This window comes from Eretmochelys imbricata, chromosome 8 (genome assembly GCF_965152235.1).
Source record: "Eretmochelys imbricata isolate rEreImb1 chromosome 8, rEreImb1.hap1, whole genome shotgun sequence".
Classification (NCBI taxonomy): domain Eukaryota; kingdom Metazoa; phylum Chordata; order Testudines; family Cheloniidae; genus Eretmochelys; species Eretmochelys imbricata.
In genome coordinates this window covers 15,366,036-15,386,477 of record NC_135579.1, presented here as the reverse complement: position 1 = coordinate 15,386,477, position 20,442 = coordinate 15,366,036, and the positions used below count along the sequence as shown (strand labels likewise).

At 46.0% G+C, this 20,442-nt stretch overlaps 1 long non-coding RNA gene across 3 annotated transcripts; it reads left to right on the top strand.

Moving 5' to 3' along the window:
- The first annotated feature begins 2,117 nt into the window (after nucleotides 1-2,117).
- On the top strand, nucleotides 2,118-19,863 carry LOC144268565 (uncharacterized). Of its 3 annotated transcripts, none has more exons than XR_013346790.1 (4): nucleotides 2,118-2,264; nucleotides 17,128-17,230; nucleotides 17,434-17,585; nucleotides 19,525-19,863. It is a non-coding gene; the product is annotated as an uncharacterized LOC144268565 (long non-coding RNA). The 3 variants fall into 3 exon arrangements; XR_013346792.1 differs by having other exon boundaries at nucleotides 19,360-19,863; XR_013346791.1 differs by having other exon boundaries at nucleotides 18,199-19,863.
- The last annotated feature ends 579 nt before the right edge of the window (nucleotides 19,864-20,442 follow it).

Genomic DNA, 20,442 nt, shown 5'->3' with positions numbered 1-20,442 from the left:
AGTCAGCTGAAGCAGTAGGAGCCAGTTAGACCCTTAAGACGCTGATACCTTCCCTCACTCTGGCCCGGATACCAGCCTGCTTATTTGTCCCCTTCAATTGGGTGTTGAGAGCCACTCTAGCTGGCACAGAACAGCAGTCATGAGTGAAAGAAGAAAATGCCCCTCTGTGGGCAGCATCACTGGGTCATACCGAGGCTCTCCCCAAGCCCATGCTGTCACCATTCTCTCCTGTTAGTTCCTGAACTCCTCAAGACCATGCTTAGGCTATTCAGGGGAACAAACCTTCACCTGTCTTATCACAGCTAGTTAAGTTCATCTTCCCTATAATAATAGTATCTGAGGTCACCACCTCATCACCCCAGCCGCAATCACAATCCATGCCCTGAACCTCCTTCCTCTTCTGTACATCTCTGGGAGATGTGTGGCCAAAGCTACCCAATGGGCCTCACAGGACCTTGAGGCTTTGCAGTTGGTAGACGCTGGGAAGGGAAGAGTTGTGAAAGGAAAATAAAAGGCCCAACTATAGCATCTCAGGTCACAAATAGGACCAAACCCTCAGCTTTAATTCATAGGCTATTGGGCCCATGCTGTTACACTGAGGGTTCTTGACACTGCTGAGACAAGGTGCCTTGTTTTTACACTATCAGAGTGGTTCAGGGAGCCTCAGCATTATTGAGAACCAGGCCCATGGATTTTCAGGCCAGTAGAGTCCACTGTGATCATCTAGTCCAGTGGTCACCAACCAGTCGACCGCGATCGACTGGTCGATCCTAGAGGATCTCCCAGTTGATCACGATCTCCAGTGGCCGCACAGTGTGGCTGCCACTAAGGCAGACTCCCTGCCTACCCTGGCCCCACACTGCTCCTGGAAGCAGCCACTGCAGCCCTGCAGCCCCAGGGACGGGGGGCAGGAGTCTCCCCCTGCGCAATGCTCCTGCCTGCAAGCACCGCCCCCGCAGCTCCCATTGGCTGGGGACGGTGCTTGCAGAGAGGGGCAGTGCACGGAGCCATGTGCCCCCCACCCTCCCCACCCCAGGGGCCTCAGGGGTGCGTTGGCCCCTTCTGGTAGCAGTGTGGGGCCGGGGTAGGCAGGGACCCTGCCTTAGCCTCACTGCGCCTGCCGCCGACTGGGAGCCACTGGAGGTAAGTGCTGCCCTTACCCCATTCCGAACCCCAACCCCCTGCTCGGTGAAAGTGAGTGAGGGTGGGGGAGAGCGAGTGATGGAGGGAGGGGGGGATGGAGTGAGTGGGACAGGGCTTTGGGGAAGGGGCAGGGCCTCAGGGAAGAGGTGGGGTAGATCCTGAGTTGCCCTTAAATTCAAAAAGTGATCTTGGGCGTAAAAAGGTTGGAGACCTCTGATCTAGTCTGAGCACCCTGCCTGGCACAGGCCATAGGAATCCACGAAGTGATTCCTGCCGTGTTTGTAAAGCACCACAAGTACTGAAAAATACCTTGGGCTACTGACATGCAGCATAGGCCCAAAGCTGGAATCCGGCCAGGGCCCTGGCACCAACAATACTCTGACATGAGCCGAAAGTCCCATCTTTCGCAATCCCAAATGAGTAAGGCACATTTTAAATCTACTTCAGCAATGTTCACCGGGAGCTTGGGAACCCAGCTGGGGCATTGGTTCAACAGTATCCCAGAGAGAACAGCATTCAGAGAGAACAGTATTAACTACTGAAACTCCAGCTCCTCTTCTTGAGCACCTGGGCTTTTCCCCCCAAGGTCTTCTAGCTAAGCACTGACTCAGCCTGAAGATGCCTCGCTAATGAGATTTAGTAAATCCACAGCCCAAGACAGAATAGCTGCAGAGCACTATTAAATTATAGAAATCAGAGATGGGAAAGATGCATTAGGTCATCTCCCTGCCAATGCAGGATTAGTTCAGAGGCAGGGGGCTTAGAAATAACCTCAAATACAGTTCAGCTGCAATGGGGCAGGCATCATTTAGAGGCCAGCTAATATTTAGCAGAAAGAAGTTCAATTATGTTGGTCGCAGATACTGTGGAACTGTTTGATAGAGATTATAGCTCTGGGACATCTACTGTGGATATTGTGGTTACGTGAATGATCCTGCACTAGCCTATACATGAGGGGTAGAGGGGTGTCATTTTACAGTGGCCAGTGAGCACAGCTAGTCTCAATCTGACCAGGAGGTGTCTCTGAGTGAACAGGTACATCCCGGGGAACGCTCAAGAGACAAAAGCATCACAGTGACTAGAGAATCTAAGGATGAGTGTATAGGGCTGCAGAATAGCAGGTAGGTAACTCACATGGGGTTAATTTTTTTAATTGTCTAATTTTGTAATTAACATTTGCACAGAGAGACAATGTGGATGTACACCTCACCTTTGCACATGCAAAATGGGTACCCAGGTATTTGTGTGCTATTTAAGCTTTAACTGCTTGGCACAAGGACCCTCTCTTATTTATGTTTGTAAAGCGAAGTGTCATTTAAAAGGAACCTCTGTTTATTAATAATATTGATACATGCTGTAAATACCTTTTGAAGCGGAACCCTTTACAGCCCTGTAAATATAACCACCCCTGTTCTGCGAATGAATTCCACCACTAAACAGGTTATTTTCATAGGCTGAGCCTGCATTTCACCCTGACTCATTTCACACCGCCTGCTCATCCAGATTGCAAGGGAGCCTCTCCTGGTTTGAGCGGGAGGCTGGGAGTGATCTGGATCATGACTCACAAAACCTTTACAGAGGGCTGCAGTATCAGAATATAAACAGAGCAGATCCTCTGTGCCTCACTGCCCCTCTCGGTAGCTACCTCGCAGGGATGTTGTGAGGCTTAATTATTGTTGGTGAAGCTCTCTGCGACCCTACAATGAGAACGCCTAACTGTTACAGGTAGACACTGCAGATGCATCAGCACCATAGACAGACAACTGAGCAGAGGGGAAAGGAGGACTTGTAGCACCTTAGAGACTAGCCAATTTATTTGAGCATAAGCTTTCGTGAGCTACAGGCTGTAGCTCATGAAAGCTTATTCTCGAATAAATTGGTTAGTCTCTAAGGTGCCACAAGTCCTCCTTTTCTTTTTGCAAATACAGACTAACACGGCTGTTACTCTGAAACCTGAGCAGAGGGGCTAATTCATATGAAGAAGGCTGGCTCAGCCCTTTTCAGGCGGTGCTTGTGCAAGTCAGAGCAGCATTATTTGCACAGGCAGAGCAGGGCGCTGGAACAGCCTGGCTGCAGCCATACAGCAAACCCCCCTCCCCGGGGCTGTCAGCGCCCCTGGACGGACACAGCTGGGGCTGTTGGACAGCGAAGCACACCCCACAGCTGTGAGCCTGGCTGTAAAACAGCCCGCCCCGTTTCGGCAGCTAGGACGAGAGTAAACAACCCTCTGGAAGGGGGGGGGGGGAGCGCGGAAAGTCAGGTGCCTTCTCGCCGGGCTTTTCCCCACGGCACGGATTTTCCCAGCCCCGGCGCTGGCTCCAGCACCGGACCCCTGCCCACCCCTGACTCACCGCTCGCCCAGGGATTCCCCAGCCTCCGGGCTCTCTGCTGTAATGCGCCTGGCAGAGGCACCAGCTGCGCACCGGCCCGGGCGCTGAGCCACGCCGGGGGCGGCTGCCGGTGAGGGCAGGAGGGAGTTGCCGGGGGGTTTCACTGAGCCCTTCCTCACTCACTGGTACCATCAAATCTAATCCGCTGCCCGCGGGCCAGCTGCAAGCTGACCAGCGTGTAATCGGCTGCACAGAGACGCTCGCCCAGGGTCTCGTCCCCAGAAACTGGAGCTGGTAGGAAAATGGGGACCACACAGGCTCCCACCCAGAGAGATCCACCCCCTCGCCACCTTCCAAAGCAGAGCAGGTTCTCTGCACCCCGCGGCTAGCCCGGGGACCCGCCAGCCCCACTGCGTGGTGGGGAGGGGCCTGCTTTCCCCTCGCCTGCTCGCCAGGCACCGACCTCTGCCCTGGCGCTGCAAGCTGCTTGCAAGCTGCAAAATCCCCTCCCTGACCTCTTCTTCCTCGCAGCTGCCGGTGCCGGCGGCTCGTGCAGGCCTGTCACTCCTCAGTGGCTCAGCCCGGCCGCCCCCTGCTGGCCTCCTGCGGCTATTGCCAATTCCCGGAAGAGTCTCCGTTTCATTCACAGCGCGCCTTTTGCAAGAAACCGAAACTCCAGCCTGCCGGGGAGCGGGAGCCCCGCCAAGGAAGAAGGAAGGAAGGGAGCGGGAAAGACGCTCCGCCGGCGGGGGCCGGTTGTATCTTTACCCGAAGAGTGAACCCACAGCTCGTGACCTCTGCGAGGTTTAATAAATCGCCAGAGTTTCTAAGAAACCAGCAAAGAAAGAGGAACGGAGAACTGGCCCCTTGTAGGGCAGCCAAAGTCAGGACCCCTAGAGCTAAAGACCTGCCCTGAGGCTAGTTTAGTAGCAGGTCCCCCGCCCGACAAAGCTGACGAAGAAGCTTGGAGAAAGAGGCTTTAATTAGGCTAATTTACAGAGGACAGATACTGGAGCCTAGGTAGAGTCTGAATTTATTTCTAGCAGCATGGGCTTGTCTACTCTTCAAACACTACAGCAGGATAGCAGCACACTGTACATGAGAACATAACACAAGAATGGCCCTACGGGGTCAGCCCAAAGCTCCATCCAGCCCAGTATCCTGTCTTCTGACAATGGCCAATGCCAGGTGCCCCAGAGGGAATCACCAAGTGATCCACCCCCTGTCGCCCATTCCCAACTTCTGGCAAACAGAGGCTAAGGACACCATCCCTGCCCATCCTGGCTAATAGCCATTGATGGACTTATCCTCCATGAATTTATCTAGTTCTTATTTGAACCCTGTTATGGTCTTGGCCTTCACAACTTGGTCTCCTCCTCTGGTAAGGAGTTCCACAGGTTGACGGTGCGTTGTGTGAAGAAATCCTTTTATTTGTTTTTAAACCTGCTGCCTATTCATTTCATTTGGTGACCCCTAGTTCTTGTGTTATGAGAAGCAATAAACATCACTTCCTTATCTACTTTCTCTATACCAGTCATGATTTTATAGATCTCAATCATATCTCCCCTTAGTCGCCTCTTTTCCAAGCTGAAAAGTCCCAGTCTTATTAATCTCTCCTCATACAGAAGCCGTTCTATACCCCTAATCATTTTTGTAGCCCTTTTCTGACCCTTTTCCAATTCCAATATATCTTTTTTGAGATGGGGTGACCACATCTGCATGCAGTATTCAAGATGTGGGCATTACATGGATTTATATAGAGGCAACATGATATTTTCTGTCCTATTATCTATCCCTGTCTTAATTATTCCCAGCATTCTGTTTGCTTCTTTGACTGCCGCTGCACATTGAGTGGATGTTTTCAGAGAACTATCCACAATGACTCCAAGATCTCTTTCTTGAGTGGTAACAGCTAATTTAGACCCCATCATTTTAGATGTATAGTTGGGATTATGTTTTCCAGTGTGCTTTACTTCGCATTTTCAACATTGAATTTCATCTGCCATTTTGTTGCCCAGTCACTCAGTTCTGAGAGATCCTTTTGTAACTCTTTGCAGTCTGCCTGGGTCTTAACTAATTTTATATCATCTGCAAATTTTGCCACCTCACTGTTTACCCCTTTTTCCAGATCATTTATGAATATGTTGAATAGCACTGGTCCCAGAACAGATCTCTGGGGGACACCACTATTTACCTCTCTCCATTCTGAAAACTGACCATTTATACCTACCCTTTGTTTCCTATCTTTTAACCAGTTACCAATCCATGAGAGCACCTTCCCTCTTATTGCATGGCATCTTACTTTGTGTAAGAGCCTTTGGTGAGGGACCTTGTCAAATGCTTTCTGAAAATCTAAGTACGCTGGATCTCCTTGGTCCACATTCTGTAGCACTTCAGGCCACGTCTACATTACAAAATTATGTTGAGCTAATTTACATCAGCAGTTGGCCACCACAGTTATTAAATTGCCTAAGAGCGTGCATGCTTGGCTGCTTGTATCAGCGGTGCGTGTCCTCACCAGGAGCACTTGTATCGATTGCACTGTCAGTGTGGGGCATTGTGGGATGGCTCCTGAAAGCCACGAACAGTTGACGTAAGCAATGTAGAGTCTGCACTGACATTGCGTCACCTAATTACATCAATTGTGACACTACGTCGCTCTTGGGGAGGTGGTGACACTAAATTGGAGTAGAGAAGCACTTAGGTCAGCGGGAGCCAAGTTTAAGTGAAGACACTTCCACAGCTAGGTCGATGCAAGGCAGCTTACGCCAACCTAACCCTGTAGGTTAGATCAGGCCTCAGTGTACACATCTCCTATGCCAATAGGGAGGGTTCTCCCGGCAGCCTAAGTAATCCATCTCCTCAAGAGGATTTAGGTCCAGTTTAACTACACTGCTCAGGGGTGTGGATTTTCTAGCGCAGACCAGGCCTTAGCTTATGTCACTTTGGAAGCGGTTTACGCTAGATCTGAAAAAAGCCACTCTTATTTCAGAATGAGGTCTGGTCTACACTAGAAAATTAGGTCGGCTTAACTACATTGCTCAGGGGTGTGAAAAATCCACACCCCTGAGCAGCATAGTTCAATTGACCCAAATCCCACTGTAGACAGTGCTAAAAATTCTTCCATTGATCTGGCTACCATCTTTAGGAGGGGGTGGATTACCCACACCGAACGGAGAACCCCTCCCGTTGGCATAGGGAGCATCTACACTTACAAGCTACAGTGACACAACTGTGCTGCTATGGCATTTCCAGTATAGACATGCCCTAAGGCCTGGTCTTCACTAGGACGTTAGGTCAGTATAACTATGTCGCTGAGAGGTGTGAAAAATCCACATCCCTCAATGACAGTTAAACCAACCTAACTCTCTGGAGTAGACAACCCTAGGTTGTCGGGAGAAGTCTCCCATTGACCTAGCTGCTGCCTCTCAGGGAGGTGGATTACCTACACTGACAGAAGAGCCCATTCTATCAGCATAGATAGCATCTTCACTGCAGTGCTACAGTGGCTCAGCTGTGCTGTTGCAGCGTTTTAAGTGTAGATAAGCCCTAGGTGGGGAGTTATACTTGTATAACTATGGCATTTTAACTATACCTGTATCATTTTAATGGTATAACTGGTAACACTTTTCTGTGTTGACAAGCCCTGAATTGCTGTCCAGCATTAAAGCAGATTGGTTTCACACCATTTGCTTTGGATATGATATGATTTTCTCCCACCTTCTCTACTAAACTTGGTTTTCTTTAAGATATATGGGTGATTTCATGTGGCTGTCTATTCCTGGAGGAAAGAAAACATTTCTGACTTTGCAGGGGTTGCTGGGGGGAGCAAAAGGATGGGGGAGAGATAGGGCTGGGAAACTGGGTAAAATGGCAAAGGGCAAAACGTTACCCATCCCCAAAGGATAGCTGGGGCAGCAAGGCATGTGGACAAAGCCCGATGACCACTTGGAGCGTGTGACAGGTTCGGTCACAGACACCCCCTTGGGACTGTCACCTGATGTGCAGAAACTACCTCTGAGCCCATTTTCTTTGCCAGCTTGGGACTCCAGAACCCTGCCTTGTTGAGCCAGACATGCTAGCCTCCTGCAACACAGACCCAGGGTCTGAACCACGCACCCAATGCTGCAGACTTAACTGAAAACAGCTCAGCAAGTACTCCTGTCTCCAGCACCCGGACACCCAGCTCCCAATGGGATCCAAACCCCAAATAAATCCATTCTACTCTGTATAAAGCATATACAGCGTAAACTCATAAATTGTCTGTCCTCTATAACACTGATATATACACAGCTGTTTGATCCCCCAGGTATTAATCACTTACTTTGGATTAATTAATAAACACAAGTGATTTTATTAAATATAAAAAGTAGGATTGAAGTAGTTTCAAGTAATAACAGACAGAACAAAGTAAGTTACCAAGCAAAATAAAACAAAACATGCAAGTCTAAGCCTAATACATTAAGAAACTGAATACAGGTAAATCTCACCCTCAGAGATGTTCCAATAAGCTTCTTTCACAGACTAGACTCCTTCCTAGTCTGGGCCTAATCCTTTTCCCTGGTACAGTCCTTGTTAGTTCCAGCTCAGGTGGTAACTAGGGGATTTCTCATGACTGGCAACCCTCTTCATTCTGTTCCACCCCCTTTTATAGTCTTTGGCACAAGGTGGCAATCTTTTGTCTCTCTGGGTCCCCCCCACCTCCTTCTAAATGGAAAAGCACCAGGTTTAAGATGGATTCCAGTAGCAGGTGACATGGTCACATGTCCTGTGAGACCCCAAGCCTCCATTCTTCCCGGCCTGACTCACACTGACTCACACGAATGCAGGAAGGCTTGCAAGTAAACAGAGCCATTTACAACAAACTGTCCTAGTCAATAGGAGCCATCAAGTTTCTAAACCACCATTAATGGCCCACACTTTGCATAATTACGATAGGACTTGAGTTATACTTCATATTTCTAGTTTTAGATACAAGAATGATATATATATACAAACAGGATGAACACACTCAGTAGATTATAAGCTTTGTAATGATACCTTACAAGAGACCTCTTGCATGAAGCATATTCCAGTTACATTATATTCACACTCATTAACATATTTCCATAAAACATATGGAGTGTAACGTCACAGAGTGACCAAAAGTGACATGAGCGCTTTTATCATCTTCAGCTGATACAGCAGCACTCATGCTCACTGTGCTTTGCAGAGCACACAAAGAGAGCTCGGCCAAAGCTTGGAACCTCAAATCCACCCCCCTTTGTTGGGTTCAAGCTGGGGGCTAAGGGAGTCACAATTTACCCCACCAATCTGAACCAGCCAAGACGGTTTTGGTTTACAGTGATACCAAAAAACAGTATGTGCCTATTTTCAGGTTCAACACAGCCAACTTCATGCAAGAACAGCTGATCTGACAAGTTTTCCACCATTTGGGGTGGAAATTTCATGAAAGCTGCTTGCAAAATTTTGATACCTGTGAATCTGAACCCAAACCCCAGTCATGGTTCAGCCTTGAATCCAGATCCCAAGCTCCAGCCTAACATTAATCTGATCCAAATCCAAACACCACCTCCTAGAGTAAAAGACAGTGGGCAAATTCACTCCTGGGGAATTTGGCCTGGTGTTGCTGCCCTGAAGAATTTACTATCTGAGGCCCCTTCTAAATTGTGCTGGTAGCCACATTCATAAAGCTGGTTTACACTAAGTTGGCTGAACTCTACTGAGACTGCCCATTGTGAACAGGGCTAAATTTGTCAGCTAAACCACATTTAAACCATTTTAGCTTGAATGTCTTTAAAACTATGTTCTAAATGGTTTCAGTGAGTAGTTTGAGTCCCATTACAAGATGTGGCATTGGCAACCTCATGCCATTCAAAGGAATTTTCCATCCATAGGGAAGATGAATGACAGAAACCAAAAATTGCTGACTCAACAGTGAGCAATAGTGACCAATCAGGTTCCTTCAGCTAAGTGCCATATCATTCATCAACCGTCCCCTGCTAAATGACAACTTCTCCATTCAACGCAAATAAGTCAGCAATTCGAGATGGAAAAATGTTGAGTAATCAGGACCATCCCATGACAAATTCAGAATGTAGTTATAGTCGCTCAGACAGCACACGCCTCCAATATTAAACTGATAAAACTTTTATCAGAGAATATTCTAGAGCACAAGTTATTGAACACACATGATAAATACGCCAATATATCAGTTCATGTTTGTCAAAAACAAGGTTATAACCATGAATTGCAAATGAAGAGAGAGAGAAAAAAGTTGTGTGAGCTGACAATTGCCCACAGTAGAAAATACAGACAAAAGGGTTAGTGGTTAAGCATATAACAGAAGAAAAAAAGTGCACTAGTTCGTTAAATCAGTTCAAAGATCCTTCGGTCTTGTCGCTTCTCAGTTAGTGATCTGGATCATGTTATCCTCATATCGGTGGTGTTCAGTCACATGTTCAATATAGATGTCCCTTGATCAACGGATGGTATCGGAAACCTCAACTGCCTCATCAGCTTGGTGTAGTGTCTGGGCACAATACAGTCCCGGAGCAGAGTCTCGTTCTTGGGGCCCCAGGCTCCCAGTGCTCTGATGATCAGCATGTGAATGGCAGTAGAGCATCCCCCTTCTCTCAAGGTATCAGCCAGGCTTGAGCTTAGCCAAAGGACTCAGGAGAAATGACGCTGCCTCTCTGCCATGGCAGAGAAGCACTTGCCTGAGATCGTAGTGCAGGGCAAGGGGAAGCCAACAACTACTCTCAGAATGTGCACCAGAGGACTTTTTAAAAAAATGCTTACCATATTTGTCTGAGTATAAAGCTTAGACCACGTTATGAGCAGGGGAGACTTTTTGGGATGGGATTGTTTAGGGGTAGTAAATGAAAGTATGGTGGGGTCACCATCCTTTAGGACATTCTTCATGATAGAGTCCCTATGCTAGAATTCACCTCCCTCTCTGGGTCTGACACAATCCAGAAATGTGGTGATCTTCAGAGTGTTCCGCAAGCCTCCTTTGTTTTTCCATCATTTTCCAGCTAGGGGACCAAATGTGACTGAAGCGAAGGGAAGGAAAGAAGTTTATTTTGGTGGATTAGGAGGGCTTTGGGACCTAATAAGTTTGTCTATTTGTTTATGATGACTGCTCAGCCCCTGGAGACAGCAGAGAGCCTTAGAGAGGTGCCTTTTCTCTCTCTGCCTCCTTTGAATCTTCAAGGACTATCATCTGCAGGAGCAGGCTACCATTTTGCATTCATTTCATGGCAGGTTGTTACCAAGGGTACAATGTCATGTGATCCCTCCTCAAGAATTTACTACTTCCTTTTGTTTTTTTCTTAAATCTCAAATCAAAGGTTATTCTCACAAAAAGTATTTTTGTGTATGGAAAAATATTTAATTAGAGGAATTCACTAGAGTACTGATTCCTTAGTACATTAGCAGCCATTCACTGGATGGCAAATGTGTTGTCTTTTGAGAGACAACCCCTTTTGGGTATGTTTTGGTTTAGTTTGAAGTGAGGAGATAGTTCTGCACATTCCCTTGGAGGAACAATGCTTAGGTTTCTCTTCTGTCACTTATTTGATGCACTTATACCAAAGAATGTAGCAGTTGTTTCAGTACCCTCACATGCCGCATGTCTGAGTCCAAAAGAATTGGGACCCCTGCCAGCTTCAGCAGAGTGGAAGTGAATCATCATCAGAATCCCTTTCCTTATTGGAAGGGGATATCCAAGGGATTTTTATTTATTTTGCCATGGCATTTTTTTTTATGAAAGGGACAGGGTCTGAGTCAGAGAGGCAGCTGCAGGAACTGGATTTCTCGTTTGCCTTTCTCATATGACACATCTCACTGGAGTAGGTGAGATTCCACAAAGGAAGTTAGGGTCTGGCCGTAATGGAGGCTGAATAGATACAGGACATTTAGAGACAAATCCAGAGTCAGTGAAAAGACTCTCATTGGCCTCAGAGAGCTTTGGTACAGGCTTGTAGCACTAAACAGCATTTCACCTCTTCAAAGCTCAGCACAAACATAATTAACCCTCACAACCCCATAGAAAAGCATTCATTGTATACGGCCTGAGCCAATGCCCACTGAAGAGCATAGGAGTCTTGGCAATAACTTCAATGGGCCTTCGATCAAACCCTTAGGGTCAGATTTTCAAAAGATCTCAGGCCCAGATTTCCCAGTGCTTGGCAGCTACAACGAGGGTCAGATTTTCCTATGAGCTCAGCTGCCATTTAAGCACCTGGATAAGGGGCAGATTTTCATAAGTATTCAACGCCCAGCAGTTCCCATGGCCAGATTTTCCAAAAGAGCTAAACACCCAATGTGCATCCAACCTGGTGAGCTGTTGAAAATCTGGCCTCTCATTGTGGTGCCTAAATGGGAGCTGAGTTCATTTGAAAATCTGGGCCTGGCTGAGGGGGCTGAACCCTTCTCAAATGGCTGGTCCGAATGCCCAAAGTGTGCTAGGCACTGCACAAGAAGCTGGCAGGATTGTTAAATCAATATTGGTAAGTTTGCCACAGGCAATTTATACCAAAGCCAAGTCCTGTTGGGTTGCATCTCTTGTTCCAATGTAAACTGACTGGGACTACAATGGCAATGAATGGCTGCTGGCACCAGCTATACCAACTGGTATCAGCCCCATGTTTTGCTTGAGCAGCAAGCAATCATTCAGACAGTTGTTTGCAAGCTCTCTGGTGTTCAGTTGCTTAGGTTATCCCTCCCAAGAGGTTTCCCCGCTCTGGACAGCAGTCCCCTCACTGACCTAACGGAAGAATGGTGTTTGTTTAGCAGACACGTCTGCAGACAGTGCGGCAGAACTGGGTTTCTAACATATTGTGGGCGGTCTTTGTGCACAGAGACCAAACTACATTCATCCCAGTGCAGAAACTACTCAACAGATTTGAAAACATTGAATTAACACAGTCCCCACTAAGCCAGTCACACAGCATCATCAACTGGTTCTGCTCCAGGCTTGATCCACGTTGAAGCATGTGTTCTGAGCACAGCTGTTTGGGGTCAGCATCAAACAGCAAGTTAGTGGGAGAGCTGGTACACACTCCAGTTTTTGTAACATGTAGTCAAGGGCTCTGTCATTTGTAGGCCAATCTCTTTACTGCACCCACATTATCAGAGTCGCAGACATAAACTTTCTTGTTCCTTGGCACCCAGCTGCATTACGGAATTACCTTAAAACTCTGGTTGCAAATTTGCACTAGCTGGCAGTCATGTCATGCCCTTGACACCATACATTCCCCTAATGCAGATGAACAAAACTGTTGTGAAAATGTAACCAGCCTAGATACCACAGCTACTCATCTGCCCTTGACAATATAAATGATATTGTACCTACCCATCAAAAAGATTCACTCTGTGTGCAGCGAGTGGGTGAGTAGAATTTTGCAAGGCAGTAAATACATCGGTCAGACTGTTTACTTAACACAGCGGTAAACTCCATTATGTAACAGCAACAGTAACATACAGATTCTTCTCCCAGGAAGGTTAATAGAAAAATCCCCTATGGGCCAGTACTGCACAAAGCATTTTGAGATCCTTGCACATAAAGCTCATTTATATGTGACTACAACGAGTGCATTCCAGACACAGCCTTTCTAAGAGACTGTTCACGGCTCTGGTCGTGATTAAATTATACTCCTTGTAATTTCCAGCCCACCCCAGCTCGCCAAAGCTTGGTACTGTGCTTCTTTCAAATCAGACAGTCAAGGGGATGCAATACAATAATCTCTTGATTTGAGCATATCTGCCTTTTGGACCCACAAAACCATGAGCTCCAAGTTGCTGAACGCTTTCTATGCTCTACCCTAGCATCCTATCATCTGCTTTCTCATTTGGGCCAGCGGTTCTTACGGCTAGCAAAAGCAAGCACTCTCAGACTTGGGCTATGTCTACACTACAGACCCTACAGCGGCACAGCTGTACCCCTGCAGTTGTGCCACCATAAGCCGCTCTATGCCAATGGGAAATAGCTCTCCTGCTGGCACAATTAAACCACCCCCAACGAGCGGTGGTAATTACGTCAGCAGGAGAGCTTCTCCCCCCGACATAGCGCTGTCCATGCCGGCACTTTTGTCGGTGAAATTTATGTCAGTCGGGTGGGTTGTTATATCTTGAGATATTCAGAGATTGAGGGTGAGATCATGACGTATGAATCGCTGCTGGTGGTATCGGAGGCACTGACCTAGCAGAAAGTCCTGGACACACTGCGTGGGCCTGATTTTCCCCTTGCTTAGAGCAATGGAGTAACCTCTCCAAAGTCAAGAGGGTTACACTCTTGCAAAAGGAGTTAAAGAGGAGAGCCCACTATGCCTGAACCAGGTGCAAAGACTCCAGGAGCACGGGACCAGTGACACTCCTCACTCAGGCAGCCTAGCTCCAAGAACCAGTGAGGAGGGACTGTGTCCCCCACAATGAAGTTAGAACTGAAACTCGTGCAGAAACTCTGGGGAGAGGTGACCTTTGGTGCACTGTCTCCCTCACTACCCCCTTCTGCTCTCATGCAGGGAAAACCACAGTCTCCCTCCGCCCATTATCCTCAATCAGCTGCTGAGTACGGATGTGGCTTTTAGGGTGGTGCAGATATAAGCAACAGGCCAGTGACCTAGCCTTGTAAAAAATGTTAGAGATGTAACAAGGCAGCTATTTTGCAAACAGCATGACAGACAGTGATGGCAGAGCCTTGTTCATGCCCTAAGTGAGCTCAAGCAGAGTGGGAAGGATTCAAATTCAGACCTGGACCCTGAGTACTGAGATTGCCGAGAGCCCTCAAACCACACGTGGAAAATGCTGGCACGGGGTGCTCAGCACTTCCCAGGATCAGACCCCTTGGCAAATTTCCCTTCCTGATGTACACATTTGATAAGGGATCCAGCTCTTCCTGTGGAACAACATTACAATTCAATAGTGGTGACGTTTTGATGGAACTGGTAAAATTCTCTAATTTTTCCCCATACAGGCAAAACAGCTAATTTTTAAATTAATAATAATAATAATTATTTATTATTAAAGTAGGAGCCTGATCCAAAGTCTACTGATGTCAAAGGAGAGATGCTGGTAGATTTTAATAGACTATGGATCAGGCCCTAAAATAAGTCATTTGGATTCTGGGAAATTGTCACCACCCTCTCAAAACATATTTACTATATTCTGAATATCTCAGCCAGCAGGGATATCACCTATTGCCAACTGGGCAGCACTTCAACATTCTTGGAGCTATTTTCCTACATGTACAGCAACCAAGCTTCTTCTTTGTACAAGAAGCATTTATAAGAAATGGAAACAGTTTAAAGCTACCTTGCTGCAATTCACCATCTGGACGACTGGTGGGAAATGACACCCCTTTGTTCTTTGTCTCATATAGAAGTCTGTGGACAAATTTTGCATGGATTTAACCCCACACAGCTGTGTTAGCACCATGGGTTGGACACGTACATCGCTGTGGGTAACATTGGGTCCTAAATCTGGGAACAATTATGGGATGCTCAGTATTAGGGAGTGGTGGGAGCTGTTCCATAGCTGAGATTGAAGGTAGCTTCCCATTTATATATTCCCAGCCTAACTCCTCTAAAAAGTAACAAGTGCCCCTAAATTCGGGTGAGGGTGAAGGGGGGAGAGAAGGAGAAATGCAGGAGAGCAGGAGGATGGAGGGTGAAGGGACAATAGAAGAGGGGGACAAAGAACCCCCAAGTGGGGTAGGAACTGGGGATGGACACTATGTTCCCTGGACTCAGGATGGAGGACTCTTGGGGAAGCAAGAAGAGCGGTGCACAGGGCGGTTGTAGGAGACTTGTTGAGCATGGAGAGAATTAAAGGTGGTTCAAGGCACACCAGTGTCATGGGGGCAGGCAGAAGGAGGGCATGAAAAAGGTGCAGGGAAAAAAAGATATATGTTAAAGGGACTCGGAAACTGCACGGGACCTGTGAGGAGCATGGAGAGGGGTGACAGGTGGGTGGACTGGGGAAGTCAGACAGGTGCTTAAAAGGAGGGTGAGGGGAATGGAAAACTGGGTGTTGGTGGGCATAGAAAGGGTCAGGTGATGGGGGATTTGGGGGGGAAGGAGACAGGATGTGTGATGATTTGGGGAAGCTATGTATACTTTATGAATTCTGGTTATTAGGAAGTTGTTAGCGTGAAAACTGCTTTATCATCATGAATGCCCCTCTGTATCTGTGGGTTCCCCCATTGCCGAAAAGGCTGTATCATGTCTTCTCCAGACCACGGACAATGGTGAGTGGTCAACCTTGTGACTGTGCTCTGACCATACAACAGTTACTTAAAAAAGTGTCTGAGTAGGGAAACAAGTTTGTCCAAGTGATCTGCAGTGGTGGGGCTTTGGAGAGTGGAAATTCTCCAAGCAGAACAGAGAGAGGTGACCAAAGCAGGAGGCTATAAAACAACTCAGGGAGACATGCAGGAGAGGGCATGGGACAGACAGGCCAAGGTCAGAGAAGAAGAGCTGGGAGGAGAAGGCATGATGTTTCAGAACACAAACTATGCACTGGTGGAGAGAACTCTGGATCCCAAAGGACTCTGACCCCAGCCCAACGAGTGCTTCAGAGTGGTGAGGAAGTTGAAGCAGGGAGAGGTGTGTAGGGTTTATTATTTGTGTATAGATCTATGTATTTCTCCTCTGACTAAGTAAAGAACAATAATGCTGTAGATTCCAGTGCAAAGACAGGGACAGTGCCTGTTCAGATTCTGGAGGCTTAAAACATTCAGGATGCAGCTGCTAGGTCCCCTCACAGCAGTCTGGTGAGTGGCATGGAAATTTTCCATGTGGATAAAGCCTCTGTCCCTAACACTATCCTCTAACCCCATGTCCCACCCCACTGTAACTTATTATCCCCACCAAAATCACACACACACAGGCCCCTTCTATGGACTTGCTCACGCTTGCAGGAGGGAAGCCCTGAACTGGCAGGCCTCATTCAACTGGTCAGAGCAAGTGTCCCCTCTGCAGACCTTCTATGCCAACAAGACTCAAACTGTTGGTGCCATTAAAGAAAAAGGGAAGTCACAAGCAAAAAACTTCATCATATAGGGTTGAAATTAACAATGTGTTTCAGTGATGGCAGCTGACACTCTGCCTGCCAAAAGAATCCTTTCCTTTTAAAAAAAATCAACACCTTCATTAAAAATAATATTAGCACACCGGGACGTGCACTGATAAGGGATCCTGTTAGCTTGCCAGAATCATGTAATCCTCCATTACTCATGATCATATCACCTGACTCATGCTGCCCCTTCAGCCTTAGCATTACTTCCTTGTTTTGTTCTGTCATTGAGTTATGCTAGAGACAAGGTAGATTCCTAGATTCCAAGGTCAGAAGGGACCAATGTGATCATCTGGTCTGACCTCCTGTATAACACAGGCCATAGACTTCCCCCAAAATAATTCCTAGAGTATATTTTTTAGAAAAACACCCAATCTGGATTTTAAAATTAGAAGCAATAGAGAATCCATCACAACCCTCGGTAAATTGTTCCATCGGTTAATTACCCTCGCTATCAAAAATTTACAACTTATTTCCAGTCTGAATTTGTCTGGCTTCAACTTCCAGCCTTGGATCGTGTTATATCTGTCACTGCTTGACTGAAGAGCTCATTATTAAATATTTGTTCCCTATGTAGATACATATAGACGGTATGAGGCAGTATCTTATTGGACCAACGTCTATTGGTAGCCGGGACAAGCTCTCCAGCCTCGCAGAGCTCTTCCTCAGGTCTGGAGAAGGTAACCAGAGTGTCTGAATGAAAGACAAGATGGGTCAGATTGTTAAGCACAAGAGGTTCACGTGGGGCGCTGTAGAAGACCACTTACAATGAAGTGGGCAGCAAAGGATTAGTAGCCAGTCGGGCGTGTTACAAGTTGTTGCAGTGAGCCATAAAACCAGTGTCTCTGTTAGGAATTTAAGTTCCCATGCTCATCTTTTGAAGGTGGTGTGCAGGCATCCTCTGAGGACAAGGACTGAAGTACGCTGCTGATTATTTACTCAAGAGGATGGCCCCGTGGTTAAGGCAATAGCCTGCAACTTAGAACTGCTGAGGTCAATTCCCTTCTCTGCTACAGACTGCTTGTGTGACCTTGGGTGAGTCATTTAGGGCTAGACTTTTAAAGGTATTTTGCGCCGGTTTTTAAAAATTTGTCCTTTAGTCTTTCTGGGCCTCAATTCTGCATCTGTAAAGTGATGATAATAGGTCTACGCTACCTCACAGTGGTGCATGCAGATAAATACATTAAATATTAGGAGGTGCTCTGATACTACAGTAATGGGGCCATACAGGTGCCTAAGCTAATTCAATATCAAATAAAGTAGGACAAAGAAATGTAGTTTCTGGGTACATTAAGCAATGTGTGAATTGTTAGATCTTCTTACTGTACATGCGCTTCTCCATGATGTGGAGCAGAATACTTTTTTATGAATGATCCATCTGTTTCTCGAAGTGTGTTGATCACACAGTGTTTGCTGGTTTGTGTAAATATGCACAGTGTCCCCATGTTTGTAATTTTTACTGTGTTAACTATATTGTTCAGTAATTACCCTAAGCACTTTTGTTTGTTTTGTTTTTTGTATTGAGTAGGGTTGTTAGTGTTTTAGTATATAAATAGGAATGGAAAATAGGAGTTTAGTTCTCTCTGAGTCCAATTACAGCATAACATACAAAGGGTTTTTTATCTGATTTTTTATTTCTTGGTCCCAGGCACCGGAAAGAAGCAAACAAATGAAACAAAACAAGCACCACCCTGATTTGCGTAAAATCCTTTGCAGTCACTCTGAGTGGGATCTATGGGCCAAATTCTACTCTCACTTAAATTGCATTGCACTGAGAGAAGTTACTGCTGATTTAACTCTTTGTAAGCAAGAGCAGAGTTGGGATCAAGGTGTTACTCTCCCTTTGTGCATTCCTACTCTGCATTTATTTTGATTCCTACTGTAAGTGCCTACTCACAGCTCTAGATGAGTTTATAGATTTAAAATACGTAGCAAAGAAGATTACATTGTGCACCCCACATACCAAACAGCGCAGCTGCTCAAAACACAGTCACATGTAGTACTGAAGAATACTGGCCCACCACACCTGAAAGGCCCAGAATAGCTGTTCTTAAATTGACCTGCAAAAAGGGGGGGAGGGGGAGAGATTTGTGCCCTTTTTTCCCAATCTTTATTATGTATAAAGAAGCTTGTAATGTTTTCCTAATACTATTACTTTTCCCCCCCAAAAGACTATTGGATGACTGGACATACATAGGATGACATAAAACCCACTATGTAAACGAACCCTAATTAGTTCAGATAATAAGTGATTTATATTTACCCTCTTTACAGCTCTTGTTTTGCATGCCTGCTTTTGTTAGCATCTGTTAAATTCAAATGCCTGAGAAACAACTCGGAGAAAAGATGTTTTCGTTCAAAGTTCAACATCTCCAGCCCCTCTGTTCAGAGATGAGAAAAATGATACAATAGTAAGAATTTTTAAAAAATAGTTTTTGGAAGCAATATAAGCATTCATGCTTCAAGGCAAAAACCAAACCTCTAATGCAGTGGTTCTCAACCTGTGGTCTGTGGACCACTGGGAGTCTGCAGACTAAGTCTAAATTTTCCAGAGGGGTCTGCACTTCCATTCAAAATTTTTTAGGGGTCTACAAATGAGAAAAATGTTGAGAACTACTGCTCTAATGGAACCTTTAGGAAGAAATTTTCCCTGTGGGCAGATAATTGCATAACTGCCGCCTGTAGGTTTCTTGTAACCGCCTCAGAAGCAGATGGTACTAGCCACTATCGGTGGTGATAGGATACTATCCTAATCCAGAATGTCAATTCCTATATATCTAAAACTCATCATCTCTTTCTCTCTCTAAAGACCTCCACACCTCCAGCAAAGCCAGAGAAGGTCATTCTGGTACTTCTAAAGTTTACAAGTGAGCGGAAAACAGGGCTTTAAGATAAAACAAACAAATCTTTCAGGCCAGCTTTACACAACACAAGTCAGTGAAAAAAGGTAAATAAACTTTCTCCTTCTTTGCAGGTCACCTTTAGAATGAATGTTACAGCATTTCAGATCAATTGTAGCTCATTGTCTGGAAGTGGAGAATGTGTTTGTTGCCCCCGATTGGGGAAGAATTGCACACACCATCTCATTTTTGCGGCCTTGTCTCCCTGTCTCCGTACTGACCTGCTCATTTGTCTCATCTACCTGTTAGGCCTGGTCTTTTAGATTGTAAGCTCGTTGGAGCAGAGACTGTCATTTTCTGTTTTTTTGTATAGCACCTTGCAAAACAGGCTCTGACCTGGCTGGCATGAAGGTCCTACCATAGCATAAATGTTAAACAATATATAATAATAAAATTATAAGCTAAAAAATTAAGAGATTTCTGATTTTTGCTTCTTTCTTTAGAATCTAAGCTTTACTTTTTTTTTAAAGAGTATGCTTATGTTTTTCATCATGAAAACAACAGGCAGATGCTGTTAACCTAGATTTGAAAAAAAAAACAAAAACAAAAAAACAACAACCCAAACCTACCTTCCTCTTAGATGTGAACTTCATACCTTACTTGGGGACCATTAAAATGCTAGCATGAAATGACTAATGACATTTCAAAATTACCTCACTCTTTGCTCGAATCAAGTCACCTATCAAAACAGCATACCCAGTGCTGCTCTCAGGGCCCAATCCAACTCTCTCAAAATAAACGGGAGTCTTTCCTTGACTTCAGTGGTGTGAATCAAGTCCTCACCTACTCCTGTACCTGCCCAGAGGCATACAAGAGGACAAAAAATGGTCACCCTTCTTTCCTTAGGATAGTTATTTCAAAGCAACACATCCCTGACACACTGCCGAAGCTGGAGAGACCATCCCCGGGTGCTTTCTTTCCCAGTGTTTGCAAAGTGTCCTTGTTTTCCAGTCCCTCCTCCTCCTCCATAGTGATAGCTTAGGAGGGCGGAT